The 18,200-nt window shown below is 51.9% G+C and overlaps 1 protein-coding gene, 1 long non-coding RNA gene and 1 other non-coding gene across 5 annotated transcripts in view; 2 read left to right on the forward strand and 1 right to left on the reverse strand.

Annotated features, from left to right (window-relative positions):
- Positions 1 to 18,200, forward strand: part of LOC132246613 (short transient receptor potential channel 2-like) — a 578,215-nt gene that overhangs the window by 227,427 nt on the left and 332,588 nt on the right. The window lies entirely within an intron of this gene.
- On the reverse strand, positions 7,041 to 15,813 carry LOC132246631 (uncharacterized). 3 transcript variants are annotated; one of them, XR_009458015.1, is made up of 4 exons: positions 15,613 to 15,813; positions 8,057 to 9,387; positions 7,464 to 7,593; positions 7,041 to 7,255 (listed from the first exon to the last, which is right to left on the reverse strand). It is a non-coding gene; the product is annotated as an uncharacterized LOC132246631 (long non-coding RNA). The 3 variants fall into 3 exon arrangements; XR_009458014.1 differs by having other exon boundaries at positions 7,041 to 7,593; XR_009458016.1 differs by lacking the exon at positions 15,613 to 15,813 and adding an exon at positions 9,980 to 10,047 and having other exon boundaries at positions 7,041 to 7,593.
- TRNAA-UGC (transfer RNA alanine (anticodon UGC)) lies at positions 13,539 to 13,610 on the forward strand. The gene has a single exon. It is a non-coding gene; the product is annotated as a tRNA-Ala (tRNA).

Here is an 18,200-nt window from a genome sequence, read left to right on the forward strand (position 1 = left end):
CAGCCGACCAATCACATAGGCTCTATCCATATATGGCCATCAAACTGTCCTATAGCGATCCAAACGTCCATATATGGTCATCAGGTATGGTGACCATGGATTGTTCACATTTGGACAACTCCTCCCCAATTAATGCAGGTGAGAAAATGGGGAAAGCCCAGGTGCATCCCACACCCGTCTTTCACCCTTGCAAAATCAGGACTCTGGCTGCAACCAACACTTGTAATCATAAATGTCCTTGTCTTTGGCTTTCTCCTCTTTGGGGTTTCCTGCTGTGCTCCAGACATGTGGGGCACAGCCCCCACTCCTCATTGGCAGCGCGGTTCTGCCACAATCACAGGCCTCCAGGAGCTGGGGCTTGAAAGGAAACACCCACTCCCAGGAGAGTCACGCTAAAATCCCACTTGGCCGTATTCATTTCATCCTCCCCCTCAGCTTGTGGGGACATCCCTTCCCTCCGGAATCGTGCCTGGGCCCACGAGCTCTTCTTTCCCTAAACCCCCTCCTCTCTGGGCACAAACCGACTTGGGACTGAGCACGAAGCTCCAACTCTTTGGTCTCTCTCAAGTCAAGGGGAGAGCTGGCATTGAGCCGTCACTGCCTCCCTCCTCTTCCTGCCCCTATATGTCAGTGACATGTGAGCTTTTTTACTGAGACTTATACTTGAATGTAGTTACGAGAGTCCTGAGGAAATCAGTCCGTCCATCAGTCCTTAGTGAGACATCTCACAAGTTTGTCTCTTATGAGATCACCCTGGCAGTTTCCTCACAAAGCCTACTCTGACATCAGACCCCTAAGTCAAGACACAGGGCCAGTGACTTCATAGACACTTGGGTCTTCGGCCCAGCTGAGTACAACAGAGGAGCTCACTTATGTACGTCACAAAGCATCCCAGCTCAGTAAAGCAACCTCACGCAGCCCTCTGCAGTGACCTCCCTCAAGGGCTTTTCCCTCACAACCCCTCTTAGCATTTGTTCTTCCAAGAGACACTTGGCCAACTTCTCAAGTCAGATTTGGGGATCAGGCTGAGCCTGAGAAGAGCACAACATGGCATGTCTAGGGAGACAGGGACAAGCAGAGGGTAGTAGTGTGGATTTGCTAAGGTGGGGTTGGCGGCTGCCACGTTGTGGCAGGGGGACGTCCTGTGCTTCCGGTAAGGACAGACCTCAGCGTGAGATAGGGGTAAAGGGAGAGCTCAGATGCAAGCAAGAGATGAGCGCGTAGGTGAACCACACTTGGTGACAACAGGGAACGTCATTTCGGTTCTTTTGTGACGGGGATCATTTAAGTGGCAGCAGGCTTCTTGCCCGTGAGAAGTCAGCACTGACCATGGCCACAGAAAGCGTCTGGATTTGCTGAAATCAGAATGGAGAGGAGTGATGACTGAACAGAAGAGGACATCTCAGGGGATCCACTGACTCCCCCACTTCTCCGACTCAGGAGGCTGAATGCAGTGCTCCTGCACTGAAAGGAGGGGATCTGATATTTCTCCAGAGCACCAGATCCACTGTCTCCACTGCTCCCATGTCCTAGTCCCAGGCATCCACATGGCTTTTGGCCATCTTTGGCCATATAAGAAAACACACATACATGGCCAAACATGGCCATAAAAACCACTCAGGAGTCCCATGCCCATGTAAGGGCAATGCCTACAGTCATAATAGCCGTGTGTTTCCCTATATGGGCGCTTGGACTGGATGGGGACCCTTCTGATGGCCATATATGGACAAGCCAAGTCTGGTTGGCCCCCGGTGAGTGATTACATGGGACCGGGCTGGCCAGCAGCTCCCTTATAAAAGGGCCCAAGCGCTAAGCCCCTCTCTGAAGCCAAGCACTTCCCATCAAAGCGAGAAGCTCCTCGACAGTAGTGTTGTCACGAGAGAAACCACATGCGAATGGCTCGGGGGAAATGAGGCAGAAGGACTGGTGCAGAGAGGGGCCGCCACAGCTGCGGAGGGCAGAGCATAGGCTTGGAGAGAAGAAATGGCGAAGAAGGATCTGGCTGGAGAAGAGGCCAAGGCAGGCACTCCTAAAGGAGGAGGTGGTGGAAGAGAGGCTGGACCACCGTGTTTGGGAAATAGATGAGGGGGCCTGTGGAGACAACGAAGCTCCTGCTTGGGCAGAAGCTGAATATCCTAACGAGGCACACCCCCGAAAAATGACCTGGAGGATACTGCAGCTATGAGAGTCTATTAGATGGACTGTGTGTGCTGCGGGAGGAGAAGGGGAGGAGACATTGCCTTTACACTCAGGGGCCGTGGAAAATAGGAAAACGCTAGAAAGAAAGAAGCCTCTGCATGCTCAGGGCAGGGAGCCAAACGGCGACACATCCTGCTGAGACAGGGCAATCAGGAACAGACCCAAGAGCTTGGAAAAGTCACTGGCACTAAATCTAACAGCAGAAACCCTCTTCCTGCTACCACGCAGCCACAAGAAGAGTGGCTTAAGACCAAGGCAGCACACCCAGGCTGCGTTTCCCGAGGCAAAGTGGTCTTTGGTGGAAACTCAGAGTCTCCTAGACCTCCAAAGAGAAGATCAGATCCTTCTTGCAGATGTGTTCCCTGTCTGATCCTGCCAGCAGCTCCTGGTCCTTTCTGACCGATATCCCCAGAGCCTTTTCGTTTCATTAAATAAAGAGCATTTTCTCAGGATTGTGATCTTCTCCTTATCTTGTGTGATCATTCCTTGTTTTAATAAGAGAAATACAAATCAATAGATGAACTGTTCAGTTCCACTGTTTGGAGCAAGTCTTGATAAGAGAGTGTCCTCCTGTGTGTCAGGCACAACTCGTGACATGGGTGCTTGTGCAATCGTGTCTGTCTTGTGGCACGGGGTGGGGGGACTACTGCAGTCCTGGCTGCTAACCTACTGCCTTACCAGTTACCAATCAATCATGATTCACTCAGGGACCAGCTCAATACACAGGACCTGGCTACTAGTAGCTACTAGATAATTAGTCAATTAGCAACCATTAACACCTAAAAACCCGCAGACTAAGGAGAGGGAATAATCAATACAATCAACTGCCCCTAGACTGAGACAGTCAGTCCCACAAGCACCCACGGCATGAGTTTTGCCTGTCCGCAGCTGGGGGTGCAGGGCCCCAGAAGCCCCTGCCCCTACCTCCTCCATAGCTGGCAGACGTTGTGGCCGCAGCAGGGGCTCGCAGGCCTGCAGCTATCGCCCTGCTGCGCCTTCACTCACACACTGTCACCACGGCATGAGTTTGGCTTGTCTGCAGCTCGAGGTGCAGTTCCCCCAAACCCCTGCACCGATCTTGAAACTTGGCAGGCTTTGTGGCCTCCCCAGGGGCCACCACCCCTGAACTTTTCACTGCCCTGTGGTGCAACACGTGCACATGACAGAAGTTTGCTTTCACGAATTTGGGGTGCAGTTCCCCTCAAACCCCTGCACCTACCTCCTTGAAACGTAGCAGGCTTTATGGTCCTAGCAGAGGCTACTGTCCCTGCACATTACATCCAAATCAGACAAAAAACAACAGCGGTATAGATATTTCATTGATTCCCCATGATACCCTATGGCCGGATCTCCAAAGCTTTTCCGAAGCGCTTTGGAAAGCCTAACGAAGCCAGCGCTTCGATCCGGACATGCTGCTTCGGATGCCGAAGCGTCCAAAGCTTCTCCAGATCTGAAGCATGGTCCGAAGCCTCACAGAGCCCTAAGCCAACCTGTAACACAAGTGTCCCACTTGGAGGCAAGGCCCTACGAGGAGAGCCGGAGAGACTGAATCTCGTCGGCCGGCACCAGAGGAGGCTGAGAGGTGATCTTGTGGCTGCCTATCATTTCATCAGGGAAGCACAGCAGGGACTAGGAGATGCTCTATTCACTAGGGCACCCCCACCAGTAACTAGGAACAACGGCCACAAATCGATGGAGAGCAGGTTTAGGTTGGACATTAGAAAGAGCTTCTTCATGGTGAGGGTTGCCAGCATCTGGAAAGGGCTCCCAAGGGAGGTGATGCTCTCCCCTACCCTGGGGGGCTTCAAGAGGAGACGGGACCAGACTGGATATGTGCAGTGAAATCCTCTGCAAGGCCCTGGCGATCCCTCCACTCCTGTGACACGATTTCGTCTGCTCCAGTGTATTCCAGGCTCAGCCCATACCTGAAAGGTCTTCCCTTGGCAATAAAATCCTCAGTAAGGGCCTGGGGGTGGTTTTTAGAAGCCATTTACCATGTTGCACATAAGAGAGGATGTTCCCGGCAGGATCCCAGGTACCATCCCTGTCCCAGATGACGTGATGTCCAGGAATCAGAGGGATCTTCAGGCCCCAAGGCTGCAGCAAGAATGATTATAACAAACCTGGCGGCTGCCCTGTCCGCATCACAAAGAGGACTTCCAGCCCCAGCCCCTTTCCCTCAGGGCACCTGGAAAGAGCTCCACATTTAAGGCCTGTGCAGGGGCAGGTTTAACTCCATGGCTGTCTCTGGAGCAGCCAGCAGGGCCCTTTCTCACCATAAGAGTCACTTTACCGCCTCCAGAAATCTTCTTGTGGCAGATCGAGTGACTTCAGCCACAATCCTGGAACAGACACCCCCAAAACAGACTGAGTAGCATCCTCCCTTCTCTGTGCTCTCCCCCCGTGAGGACCACCCAGCTGAGCAGCACATCACCCCCATGCCTACAGCAATGCCCAGGGGGGGTTTATTTAACAGACAGCAGCTGCACTCTGGGCAGAGAAGAAATCTGTCTGACGCCAATGATATCTACTGGCCTCGGTTGGGTGTAAATGGTGTGTTGACCCCGTAGCTTTCTCAGACCATGGACTGGGGAGGACAAGGAAACATGGGACTGGAAGGGACCTCGTTGTTCTTGGCCATATCCTTGCCAGTGCAGGCAATCCCACTATATGATCCCAGGCTCAAATCCGTCAATCTGTATTTTAAAACTACTTTTCCCTCCCACGGGGAACCTGCTCCAGAGCCTCCTGCTCTGATGGTTACAATCCTTCTTCTGAGCTTCAGCCTATTTGTATGTGTGACCCCTATTTCCCCACTTCTCCTGGGGCTGGCATTGTCTTGTCTCTTGTGTGGCTCTTCTCCCTCTCAGCAGTATTTCCAGAGAGCGGTCAGCTCCCTTCTCAGCCTGCCTCTCCCTAGGATGAACAAGCCGCTTCATCCCAGGAAGTCTCTGCTGCTCTTGTTCCACTTCTGGCACGTGGGGGCTCCAATCGCACACGGCCGACTTCCTTCCACAAACAGATGTCTCACATCTGCCTGCACTGCTGCCTCTGCTTTTGTGCGCATGCTTTTCAGCTGTACATTCCCAATGCTGGGGACTCAGGCCTATGCTGTGTGTGAAGGGGAGCTATCACATCACTTGCATGTATATGTAGCATGTACATACAGCAGGTACATCGAGCTAGCACATCACTTGTACGTATATATAGCATGTACATACAGCAGGTACATCGAGCTAGCACATCACTTGCAGGCAATGGGGGTTTTCCAAGAGACTGGAGGCAAAGCGGAGAGGAGATTGCTCACAGACACCAGCTCTGATCTCTCCCTCAGCTACTGAGGAGGTTGCGTGGAGCCACAGCCCCCAGAAGACCAGGGTGGCAGAGCCACGCTGACAGCCCGCTCTGCCTCTCCCCCCAGTCCCTGCATCGGGCAGAGCTGGAGGTCGCTGCATCCCACAATTGCATCCTGGTCCAGAAAGCAAGTCACTGCAGGGAGACCGAGCAACATCAAACTCTCCAGCTGGGAGGCATGAGGAGGAGCGGTGCCCAGGCCACGGTGGGAATCCAGACCAGCGCGCCTTCCCCAGGCAAACAGGTCTCTGGCTCGGACCTGCGCAGTCTCTCTGAACCCCCCAGAGCCGAGATCAGCCCCTTCACGCAAATCTGCCCCTGCTCCCTGCCCACAGGGGCCAGCGGCTCCCAGCTGAGCTTGGCAGGAGGAGTGAGAGTATTCAAGAGGTCAGGAAGTGCAAGCACAGAGGAATTCAGATGTTACCAGGACAAGGGCTGCCTGGGGACCTGCCGGGGGAAGTCAGAGACCATCAGCCCCCTGCCGTGACAGCTCTAATGAATACGTGTGTGCCAGGCCCAGCCTGTATCGGAAATGCTTTCCCCCTGCAGGGGTGTGCTCTGCAGGGCCCGGGGGATGCTAATCCCTCCCTGGCCATTAGACGCCATTTATCACCTTGCACCTGTGGATCCCAGGCACCATCCTTGTCCCAGATGGCCGCAGTGCAAGGCTTAGCGGGGAGCTGCAGGAGGTGCTCTCCAGGCTGCCCGGCTGCCACACGCACATGTGTGCACGCATGTGGCCTCCCCTGCCTGATCGCCCTCCTCCTGCTCCCTCTAGCCCCTTGCAGGCTGGAACTCTGCCAGCCTGCATGGGGAACCTGCCATTTCCGGATGTTTTCTTCTTAAAGAGGCAATCTGGGTTTTTTGCCTTAAAATGAGAAAAAGATGGGTTTCACCACATTTGTCCATGGTGAACAGAAAACCTGGATCTGTGCTTATGAGGAGAGAGGCTGAGGGAGCTGGGCTTATTTAGTCTGCAGAAGAGAAGTCTGAGGGGGGATTTAATAGCAGCCTTCAACTCCCTGCAGGGGGGTGCAAAGAGCACGGACCTGCACTGTTCTCAGTGGTGGTTGATGGCCGAACAAGGAGCAATGGGCGAAAGTTGCAGCAAGGGAACTTTAGCTTACATATTAGGAAAAACTCTCACATGGAGAGTAGTAAAACACTAGAGTAGGTTAACCAGACAGGCTGTGGGATCTACATCCTTGGAGGTTAAGGCCTCGGTAGAGAAAGCTTTGGCTGGGGTGATATAGTTGTGGGTGGGCCTGTTCTAAGCAGGGGGTTGGACTAGACCAGGTGACCTCTTGAGGTCCCTTTCAGCCATCATTGTCTATGATGGGACAAGCCATGTGTCTTACAGGGAAGCTCTTTCCATCCCCATGCCTCAGCCCAGTCTGTCTGTCCACTGCAATCTCAGGGGTGTCCCTCCTGCCAGTACTGTGAAGCCCCACTCCTACCCCTTCAGAATAAAACCCATCACGAGCCACTTTTCCTTTATTATATTTTAATATAATCCTCTTGGGTGGAAGCAAAACAAGGCTCAAGCCATTCTCCAGACTGGGGGGCAGGGAACCCAGCAATGGGACAAGGACAGCCCTCACTCCTGCCTAAAATAGACCATTCCAGTACAACCCCCCTCCCTCCCATTCATATCAATTAAGTCTCTCTCTCCTGGGAAAGCAGCAGGTGTAGAAGAACAGCTCTAAAAATAAACATGTCTTACATTAGACTCCCACCCCACATCTTCAAAGTTCAACCCACAACCATGCCTGTGACCCTGCCCCCTCTACAGAGTCCTTTGGGTGTGGGTGCACGTGAAGCTGTGCAGGCAGGTCTCTGAGAGGGGATGGGCAGGTCCTCGAGGAGCCTCCCCACAGCAAGGTCACTCCCGGGGGCCGGTTAATGCTGACCTGGCCTGAGGCCTCCAGCACCTCCCACTTGCAGTCGAAGTCGCCATTGACCTGGCTGATGGACTGCTCCTCCACCACCCAGAGCTGGCAGCTGGTCTGCGTATCGCATCATGGCTCACGTTGATAACCGCTGTGAAGAGGAGACAGGAGGCAAAGCATGAACGGGGTGGGAGGCAAAGCAGAGGCCATTTCCATGCTGAAGGAGAATGGAAAGACCCCACATTTTCCCCATCAGCCACTGCCAGGACAGGGCTGGGCAGGGAAGGGCACGACTGGGACCCAACGGGGACCCTGGCAGGAGGGCACTGCTTGTAGTATACAAACCCTCCCGTGGGACCCACGGGCTCACCCCCAGCCAAGTAACCCTTCTGCTTCAATGCAGCCCCTTGACGGGAACCCCATCCATGCCAGCCGGGATCTGACCCATGCACCTATTACTACCTTCCTGTGCCTGACAGATGGGACCCATGAGGCCACCCAAGCCCAGTATCGCCATCCACCCTTGAATCCGAGCCATGGGCCCAGTATTCCCCCAACCCCGTCCTCCTCTGACCAGGGCAGTGGACACCTCCCACCATGCTGCTTCCACTCACCTCCATGTATGTGCTGACAGCATCACCCAAGGTATCAATTGACTCAAAGCACAGATGATTTGTGGGTTCATTCTGGGGAAGTGACAGATCCCAAAAAGAAGCCAGGAGTCTTGAGCCACAGAGCCTTCCTCCCACCCCCTGCCCTCCTTCCCTCAGCTAGAAACAGGACCCAGGAGTCCTCCCAAACCATGCCCCTCACTATGGCATGCTGGACAGCACTCCTTTCGAAGAGCCAGAGCAGGGCACAACCTGCAAGTCCTGGTCCTCACGCCTGCTCTGCTCTAACTCGCTTCCTTCCCAGAGCAGCGAACCCAACAGAGCCCCATTCCCATCCCCTGCGTCCATCAGGCTCCCTGCAGGTCAGCTCAGCAAACATCACACGGGTTTTCTGCCCCCCTGGCTAGGAAAGAAAAGGGCCCTGAGATAAGTGGGGTGAAAGGAGCGTCCAACCCCTTCTCCTTCCCCAAAATGCCAGGATCCAACTTCCCACCCACCTCCCTCCACTAAGAGCAGCTCAAGGTCCTGTGCTCCCACCCAGGGGAAGTCTCCGCTCCCTGCCCCAGCTCTCCCCTACATGGCCGAACCCATGGCATTCCCAGGGCCACAGCTCCAGCCTCTCCCTGACTTCTTCCTGTGGCCAGCCCTCACTCCTCGATTCCCAGCCTGTCTCCCCTTTGCCTCAGCCCTCACATCCTGATCAGCCCCCTGCACCCTCAGGCCCTAGCTCCTCCATACTCACCCTCTCCCCCCTGCCTGGAAGCCCCAGCCCCACACCTGACAACCTGCAGATCTGGACGGTGAGGGCATGGCTCTCAAGGCTGAAGCGCCCCAGACACTTGTGAGCATCCTGGTAGGGCAGGTGGATTTGTTTCGGCCATGTTCTCCTCTAAATCTGACGTGGTGATCTGGTGCAGAATGACACTAATTCTACAAGGCAGTGAAGTAATAAATCTTGCAGCATTTCATGTTGAGCAAGATAACGGAGAATACCAAAGAGCGGCGGTTCCCCTACTGTAACGCACTTCTTTGATAGTAAAAGGTGTCTCTCTAAAGTACTCTATTGCACATATATGATAGTGGATTTACATGATTCTGCTTATACAAGTTTAAATTATTACACGTTTATAGCTAGACAGTGTCAAGAAAATCCTGAGCCTTACAGTAGAATAGGGTAAGTCCTACCTGGATCTTGTCCATCATCAGGTATGAAAGGCCAGCTTCTTCCTCCTCTTCACTCTCCCCCAAATCTGAACCTCCATCATCTTCACCTTGTTTGTACTCTCCTGGTGGACCAGCTTCATCTTCATCTGCTTCATCCTCCTCATCCCCTTCTGAAAGGCAGGTAAATTAATTCCTTACAGCTTTGCTTAAACCTCAGAGGCTTGTTTGTAAATTCATCTTAAATGAGCTTCTGAAATCTGACTCAATTCAGCTACAAAACCTTCTCCAGAAATCTTTAAAAAAAGACAGGACTAGAAGTAACATCCCTCTTTTTCCTCTTTCTATAGGAAGAGAAAACACAGAACTGAATGTGCCACAGCATCGAGTATGAGATGATGGGTATGAAAAAAAAAAAAAAGCTTTTGGTACCAGCAATAAAATAACTGCTATTATATAGTTATAGCTCAGTGTAAAGATGTGTACTCACGTTTTCCTAAGTGCAGCTCTCCTTTAGCTGTGCACAGCATCCATGACTACTCTCTTCGCAAGTGCATTGCCCGCCCCCCCCGCATTACCCAATAGGAGCAGTACGTGATACTGGCCTTCACCTGACACATGTAGCTGATTTGTGCTCCAGCAGTTCCACAGTCACTTTAGTCTGAATTTTCTATTTAGATACTGACTGAATGGCATAACTAATGACTGCATGTTTAGAGAAGTCACCCTCATCATCTTCATCTTTTGAGTTGGGGGCCTCATTACCTTCCTGATCAAATCAATCTAGGTAGGTGATCTCCTGAAGCAGCTCAAAAATCCTTTCCCGGTAATCCTTCAGGTTTGTGATGTCACAGCTGAAGAAGTCCAGGTCTTCAAGTTTTTAAGATTTTGCTAAAAATGAATTAAAATTGCTCACCGAGATGAAATAACTACTTGGTACGTCCAAGTACTGCACTGCTGCCTCCTAAATGCCACTGATTTTGCTGGCTACCTCCCACCACCTCTTCTCCGTTGCTGTTTCCCATCGTACAGAGCTCATTTAAGAAGTCTTCGTGCTGACAGTCAACATCCCTTCCCAAAAGATCAGACACTCTCTCTACACTTCCTTTGAAACAGGTTTGACCCACTTTCCATCCCATTAAAATGTGTGTCTTTGCTTCTGGATGCCCCAAAAGTACATGTGTCTTCAGAAATACGATCCTATAATCACCCAGGGAGATGCAAAGCTCTCCCATTCTCTGAGGTCGGCACAGCCAACTGTCCCAGCGCCGATCCTGCCATGCCTGGTGCACAGACAGTTTTCCATGGCCTGAATGGGGCAGCTGTGTGGATGTGACGATAGAGGTAATTCTGCTTAGAGTAGATCTGGGTTCTGCAGTCCATTGTAGTCACTAGTTGGCCTGTGTGAGTAGGAAGCTTTGGAGCCACCTCGGAGACCCGGCCATAGGGTATAATGGGGAATGAATGAAATATCTACAGCTGTGTTTTTTGTCTGATTTGGGTGAAACTTGCAGGGGTGGCAGCCCCTGTTGAGAGCATGAAGCCTGCCACGTTTCAAGAAGATCGGTGCAGGGGCTCGGGGGAACTGCACCCCACATTCTTGAAAGCAAAACTCATGTCACGTGTATGTGTTACACCACAGCGGGGTGAAAGCTGCAGGGCTGGTAGCCTTGCCGAGGCCATGAAGCCTGCCAAGCTTCAAGACGATTGGTGCAGGGTTTTGGGGGGAACTGCACCTCGAGCTGCTGACAGGCAAAACTCGTGACATAGATGACCGTGTGTGTTAAGGTGCAGTGGGCTGAAAACTGCAGTGATGGTGGCCCCTGCTGAGGCCACGAAGCCTGCCAGCTGTCGAGGGATTGATGCAGGGCTTCTGGGCTCGGGGGCCTGCACCTCTGGCTGCTGACAGGCAAAACTCGTGACATGGGTGCTTGTGCAACTGTGTCTGTTTTGAGGCATGGGACCTGGGATCACCGCAGGCCTGGCTGCTACCAGTTACCGATTAATCATGATTCACTCAGGGACCAGCTCAATACACAGCACCAAGAACAATCCACTGCCCCAAGACAGACGCCGTCAGTGCACTTAACAAAAGATGAAGCCTCTTCAGACAATCTACAGGAAAACCTGTCTCAGTTCTGCGCATCTCCATTTGATTTTGTAAGCATGAGTGCCTTGAGGCTGGCCACAACCAAAATGGCTCAGGATTAAAAAGTTAAGAGAAAATGTCAAGATGCCGTTTCATAGACACCTTGTTGTAAAAGGAAGGGAATTGGAAAAAAAGAAAATAAAACCCCATAATTTCAAGATGGCTCCTACGTGTCTGGTTATTCCTTAAAACTTGATGTTTTTGCTGGTTGTTAATCCATTTCTTGAGATGTTCCAAACCAGATAACCCCTGGTCACTGAGAAAGGTCATTCATTTAAACTGAAACTGTTTGTATAACAGGATTTTCCCTGTCACTTATGGCTTGGGACCCTCTTCATTTACACAATTAAAAGAATGCTTTGAAGAGGCTGGACTAAGGGGATAAGAAAGGTGTAAAGCAGCAAACAGGGTGCTTCAAGAGAGAAAAATCTCTCTGACACCACCCGCTGTTGTTCCCAAGAAGCTGGCAGAAACAGATCCTCTCCCTTCAAGGATCGTGCTGGGAACTTTGCTTGTCATCAAATCACCGGAGTGCCTGGGAACAGTGACACCCCAGCTCTCGCTCTCTCTTTCTCCCTCTTTCTCTCTTTCTTTTTGTCTCTAGGCATAGCTTTCTGAACCTAAATTGGATTAGTTAAGCTTCAGCTAAGTTTCCCCAAATACTCAATTAAACCAGGGGAATATTGTAATTGTTTTCTTTGTTTCCCCTTGCATGTCTATTACTACTAGTACCATTATAAAACTCATATGCTTCACAATAAATAACTTTTATAGTGAAACTGGTGGTAACTGGATGCATTTTTCCTTCTCTACTTCCCTTCCTCACTTGCTCTGCAGCAACGCTTCTTTTACCTAAGCCAAAGATCCCTGTGAAGCCCAGAAATACTGTGGGGTCCGCTCATCAAGAGGCTACCACTACTAGGACAGTTAGGGCAAAAGATTGGGACGTGCTGAGTTTGAGACACGTAAGAGGATCAGCTTGTATAGGCTGATGGACCCACTTTGGCTCAGGCGTGCCCTAATGAACTGAAAGCTGGCCCATGAGGGTGTCAGCTGGACACCCAGCCGCATTCAGAGGGATTCTGTTCACTGTGTGCTGGTGTCTGACTGCAGTGTAGTGTTACCTTAATGAACTGATTCCTGGCATGTGAAGGTGTCAGCCTGATAAACCTGGCCAGGTCAGGCATGTCATGTTAGTGTGTGTGTGTGCGCACGCGCGTGTGTGTGCGCGCGCGCGTGTGTGTGTGTGTGCGTGCGCACTTGACTGATTTAGTGGCTGGAGGAACCCAGCCCCACTGAAATGGAGTCCTGCAAGATAGCTCCACTGGGGGTGAGGACTTGCAGAAGGCAGAGATACAGCTCCGTACAGAAACACAGGTAACACAAGGAGCACATTGATAGAATTGCAAAGACCCTAGAAATGTACCCCTAATAAATGAGCACACCCCAAAGTGACAGGCAAATCTGGTAACAGCTGGGATTATGGCTGGAAATCCATTTTGGGCCACCCCACACCATCTGGGCCAGGCAAGACATTGGTCATCAATTCAGTCTGCAATCTCAGCCCAAATGCCAGGTCTTTAGTCAAGCATGTATACTTAGTACCATGGGAATGGGGGGCTGTTAGTTGGCAGCCTGGCATGAAGAAACCACGCTCTGGTCCGGGCCAGACTGGTCAGTGGTGTCCGGGAGAGTCCTCCGGTGCCATAGAGACATGGTGTGGGGTGGCCCAAGAAGGATTTCCATCTCTAATCCCAGCACACAAGAAATTCCTTCCTTGAGCCTGTCTACTTAGTACAGTGGGGATGGGGGAACCGGCCCAAACAGTATTTCCAGCCATAACCCCAGTCCAAAACCAGGTCTTTATTTGGGTCCATGTACTTAGTACAGTGGGCATGGGGGGCTGTCAGTTGGCAGCTTGGCACACAAAAACTGCACTCTGGGCCAGGCAAGACTCTGGTTGGGGGGTGTGGGATTGTATCCAGTGCCACAGAGGCATGGTGTGGGGTGGCCCAAAGAGGATTTCCTGTTGACAACCTAGCCCAAAACCCAGTTCCTTATTCAAACCCATAAATTTAGGACACTATTTGCAGGGGCTGCCAGTTCATGGTCTGGCACAGCCAAACCATGTCTTCAGTCAGACAGGACAGCAAGGGAGTGGTTAAGCTTCTGAAAGGGGATGTAGCTCAGTGGTAGAGCGCATGCTTTGCATGTATGAGGTCCTGGGTTCAATCCCCAGCATCTCCACTTGTCATGGGGCAGCAGGGCAGGCCCTACAAAGAGAGGCTAGAAGGCCTGAACCTATTCAGCCTCCACAGGAGAAGGCTGAGAGGGGAACTGATAGCAATTTACAAACTCACTATGGGGGACCAGAGAGAATTGAGGGAGGCTCTGTTCCCCCCAGGGTTACTAGGAATAACACCCTCCAATTGTTAGAGAAAAGGTTCAGGCTGGACACCAGGAAACATTACCCTACACTTAGGGCTGCCAGGCTCTGGAATGGGCTCCCAAGGGAGGTGGTACTCTCCTACCTTGGGCATCTTCAAGAGGAGGCTGGGGTGATATGATCCTGCACCCATTCCTGCCTGAGGGAAGGAGTCAGACCTGATCAGCTGTTTAGGTCCCTTCCGACCCTAAGTACTATGATACTATGACTCTGGTCAGGGAAGAGCAGGAGAGTCCCCTGGTGCAACAGGGGTGTGCTGAGGTGGCCCAGAACAGATTTCCAACCATAATCCCAGCCCAAGCTCCACTTCCTTACTCAAACCCACGTACTTAGTACTGTGGCTGGGGGAGCTGTCAGCCGGCATCCTGGCAGGGCCAAACCACGAGTTGGGCCAGGCAAGCTGTGGTCAGGGGAGTCTGCTGGTACCACAGAGTGATAACGCGGGGTGGCCCAACAAGCATTTCCATCTCTAATCCCAGCCCAAATCCCACTTCTTTATTCAGGCCCCTGTAGTTAGTGGTGTCTGGGCAGACTATCAGCTGGCAGCCAGGCACAGCCAAACCATTTCCTGGGATGGGCAGGACTCTGCGCAGATAACCAGGAGAGTCCCATGTGCCACAGAGGCATGGCGTGGGCTGGCCCAAGAAGGATTTCTAGCCATGATCCCAGCCCTAAATCCGGGTCCTTATTTCGGTCCATATACTCAGCACAGAAACTGGCACGCTGTCAGTTCGCAGTCTATCACGGGCAAGCCGTGTTTTGGGTTGGGCAAGACTGGTGAGAGACGTCCAGCAGAGTCCCCGATGGCGCACAGGTCTGTCATGGGGTGGCCCAAGAAGGATTTCTGGCTAAAATCGCAGCCCCAAAACTAGTTCCTAACTCACGCCCATATATTTAGTACAGGGGCGGGGGGGTGTCAGCTGGCAGCCAGCACGGCCAAACCGCACTTTGGGCCGGGCAACGCTGTGGTCAAGGTGCTCTGGGACAGTCCCCTGTGGCGCCAACAGCCAGTTTGGGGTGGCCCAAGAAGTATTTTGCCCCATAATCCCATCCTAATCTGACCTTTATATTTGATACAGAATATTATTTTACATATTCATTAGCAAATATGTAATGAAATTCTATTTAAGATGTGTAATTCATTAACAACAAGCTTCGATTGGGTGTAGATTAGTTTTGAAAAAGGAACTGGGAAGAAGCAATCAACTTCAGCCTGGTAGGTGGGATGGAGGAGCCGGGGCCCGCAGGCAACTTTGGGCTTCTCCCCAGCCCCCCAAAAAGCAGCCATAGACCTATTTATTTATGTAGTTATTTTTAAAAGGATTTTTACCTCCCCCAAAAACTCACCCCCGACACAACCAAGAAATGCACGGAGGGCGAATTGCAGCGGGTGACCCAGTCTCAGAGTTAACTGAAGAAAAGGGGAGGGGAAAAGAAAAGTTGTTCACCTCCATCGAGTGCAGAAAACACACCGGCTTTCAAAAACAGGAACACTATACAGGCAGTCACAATAATTACAATAATATATAAAGAATAATTACGATATAGCAGTACTGCAATAATAATGATTAGCTGATGCCCAGCCCAGTCGGGTTTCTAGCTCCCGTTCAACTGTTTTAAAAGAAGCTGAATATGCAGAGCGCGTTTTGCGAGCCCAACAGATTTTACAAATAATTTCATTAATGTCATGATAATAATGTTAAAAATCATCTTATTAACGTCATGATAATCATGCACCGTTAGAATGAGAAATAATTAGACTAGTAAGCAACATGAACGTTAATTAGCACTATGTAAACTTACAATAATTAGTGAACAGCCACGTGCAAAAGGTAACACTAAGCACCCGGAGGCGCCGAGGAGGGGGCTCCCCGGATGTTTTGGGGCTGGGGTCGGGAGGGAAGGAGCAGGCGGCCCCGGGGCTCCCGCATGCCGGCTCGGGGCACGTGCAGCGCCGTGTAGGCGGGCGGGCGGCTCCGCGCTGCCTCCCCGGGCGCATCCCGAGCCCCTGCCCGAGCCCGGAGCTGCGCTGCGCCCCGCCCCGCCCCGCCCCACAACTCAGAACCCCGCGCTCCTCCGCGGCCGCTCCCGCACTACGGGTCCCTCACACGGCGCAGGCGCACCCTCGCCCAGGCCACGCCCCCCCGGGCCGGCGGGGCCGGGGCCAGGGCCGGGGAAAGGGCGGGCGCTGCCTCTTTCATACCCGCGTTTATTGGTGGATAGGCGCTGGGCGCCGCAGCAGCTAATTGGGTGTGGCGGACGTCCCTCCGGGCTGAGAGCTTTTAAATATGACCGTAGGCCGCCCTTTTCCGGCACGCGGTCGGGGGACTCGGTTGCGGGCTCGTGCTCCGCTGGTTCCGCGGGCGCCGGGACTGGGCGGGGTCCGGCCTGCAGGCGCGGAGCAGGAAGTGTGTCCCCAGCACCCGAGGGTCCCCCAGCCCTGCTGCGGCAGCGCGGCTGTGCGGAGGGCGCTTTCCTTAGTCACAGCTACAGTTAATTCGTGGATTAAACTCTTTACTCCCGGTAGATGCTGCGGCCCGGTGGCGGGGTGCCGGACGACAGTGGCCGTGTCAGCGCTGCACGCGCGAGGCGTGAGCTGGGCGGTCGCGTAGGAGCTCAGCGAGTTCAGACCGGTCTGAGCTGTCGGGGCTTTCTTAGCAGCAGGAAAAACAATTTTTCCTTGTCAAAAATTCGAGTGAAACGAGTGTTTCTGAGGGGGCTGCCCGTGAGCTAGGAAGAGGGAGGGCCGCTGGCCTCGCTCTCTAGACTAGAGTTCATCACCGAGGCGGGAAGGTAACCAGCGACGGTTTGAAAAGACAAGCACAGCGCAGCGGCGCGCGTGTCCGTGAGGAGGCTGCGAAGCGACGCGGCCGACAGCCGGGTCTGCCGCTTCTCTCGTGTCGAAACCGAAAGGTCCAGCGAGGCGCTCGACGGTGCCAGCCCTGGAGCAGCAAGTGGGGAAAATAAACATTGCCATTACACTGAATTTGTCATAGTCAAGATTTGCTCTCCACTTCCGTGATTTGAAAGAGACCCCCTTGACTCTTAACCGCTCGCTCCAAACTGCGCGTGCCAGTGTACCCCAGCCGTACAGGGACTGTTTTGCTTGTGCGTTGCTCGGCGGAAAGCTGCTTTTAAGGGAAGGAGCCATGGCTTCAGCGTGCGATCTCTAACACAAGGCATTGCTATTAATGAGGAACTTGAAGCCATACCACAGAGCAAATCACAGTACCTTACGCTCTGAGGAGGTTGAATTTTATTTATTTATTTATTTACTATTTTTAAGCATTTCTTTTTAAAATGTGAATTGGAAGTTTTATCTAAACAAGATGGGCCAGAATGTCCTGTTTTCCCCACACCTAGCTGTTGACGAATAAAGAGCAGCCAGGAGAAAAATGACTTTGTGGGGGGGGAACGGGCAATGGAGAGTGGCATTCTTGGTAGTGCCAGGGACTAGTACGATCAGAGAACCTAGATGATAAATGCCTTAGCGGTAATGACTGCAAGCTCGTATCAGGTGTAACGGTGAAGCAGTGCGAAGCCTGTAGGGAGAGAGAATATGGTCAGGGTTACCCAAGCAACAAAGCTTTAATGCCAGAAATTAGGAGGCTGCAGTACATATTGGGCCACGAAGACCTAGACAGCAGTCAATAATGTGGGTATCGAAGTAAAAAAAAAAGGTTTTAGTGATGACTCCAGAGAAGGCAGCAGGTTTTGCCATGATCTGATACAAGGGTCCAGAACGGCGGTTCTGAACCTTTTTCAGTTGACGTACCTCTTGGTCTCAGAGTGAGACTTCATGTACCCCCTTTCAATGGGAAATTAATTTTTATGTCAAACTACGTGTACTCGTGTATTATAAAAACAGCAAGATACTCATACAAAGACTTCATTTTAAACAAGCTTTATTTATTCCATGCACATAAAAAGTTGTGCAAAAAACCATCACTTGGTGTCAAATGGCAAAACATGCCCAAACTTATTAGTGCAAACAGTGCCGCTGCTTACTATCAACCAACATTTGAATTCTAGGCGACATTTTCGAGACAGCCACATGCACGTCATGATCAGCTTTCAGTTTGTTCCTCGCTTTGGTTTTTGCAAAAAGCACTGAAAATCGCGACTCGCAGAGATGGGTTGCAACAAACAGAGCTAGAACTTGGTAAGCTCGCTTGGTCCGAGTGGGATATGCCTCCCCAAGTCTGTGCCAGAATAGTTCCAATTTCATTGATTCAAAATTGACACGGAGTTTCTGATTATTGCACAAATCAAGTAGCTCATCTTTTGCCAGGTCGGCACCACTAATTTGTTCGAGAGAAGCAGTAAAGAGGCTCCTTACCCAAATGTCAACTACCTGAATACTTGCAATAATTCCTTCTGTGGTGACTTTC

Source organism: Alligator mississippiensis, chromosome 16, assembly GCF_030867095.1.
Source record: "Alligator mississippiensis isolate rAllMis1 chromosome 16, rAllMis1, whole genome shotgun sequence".
Classification (NCBI taxonomy): Eukaryota; Metazoa; Chordata; order Crocodylia; family Alligatoridae; genus Alligator; species Alligator mississippiensis.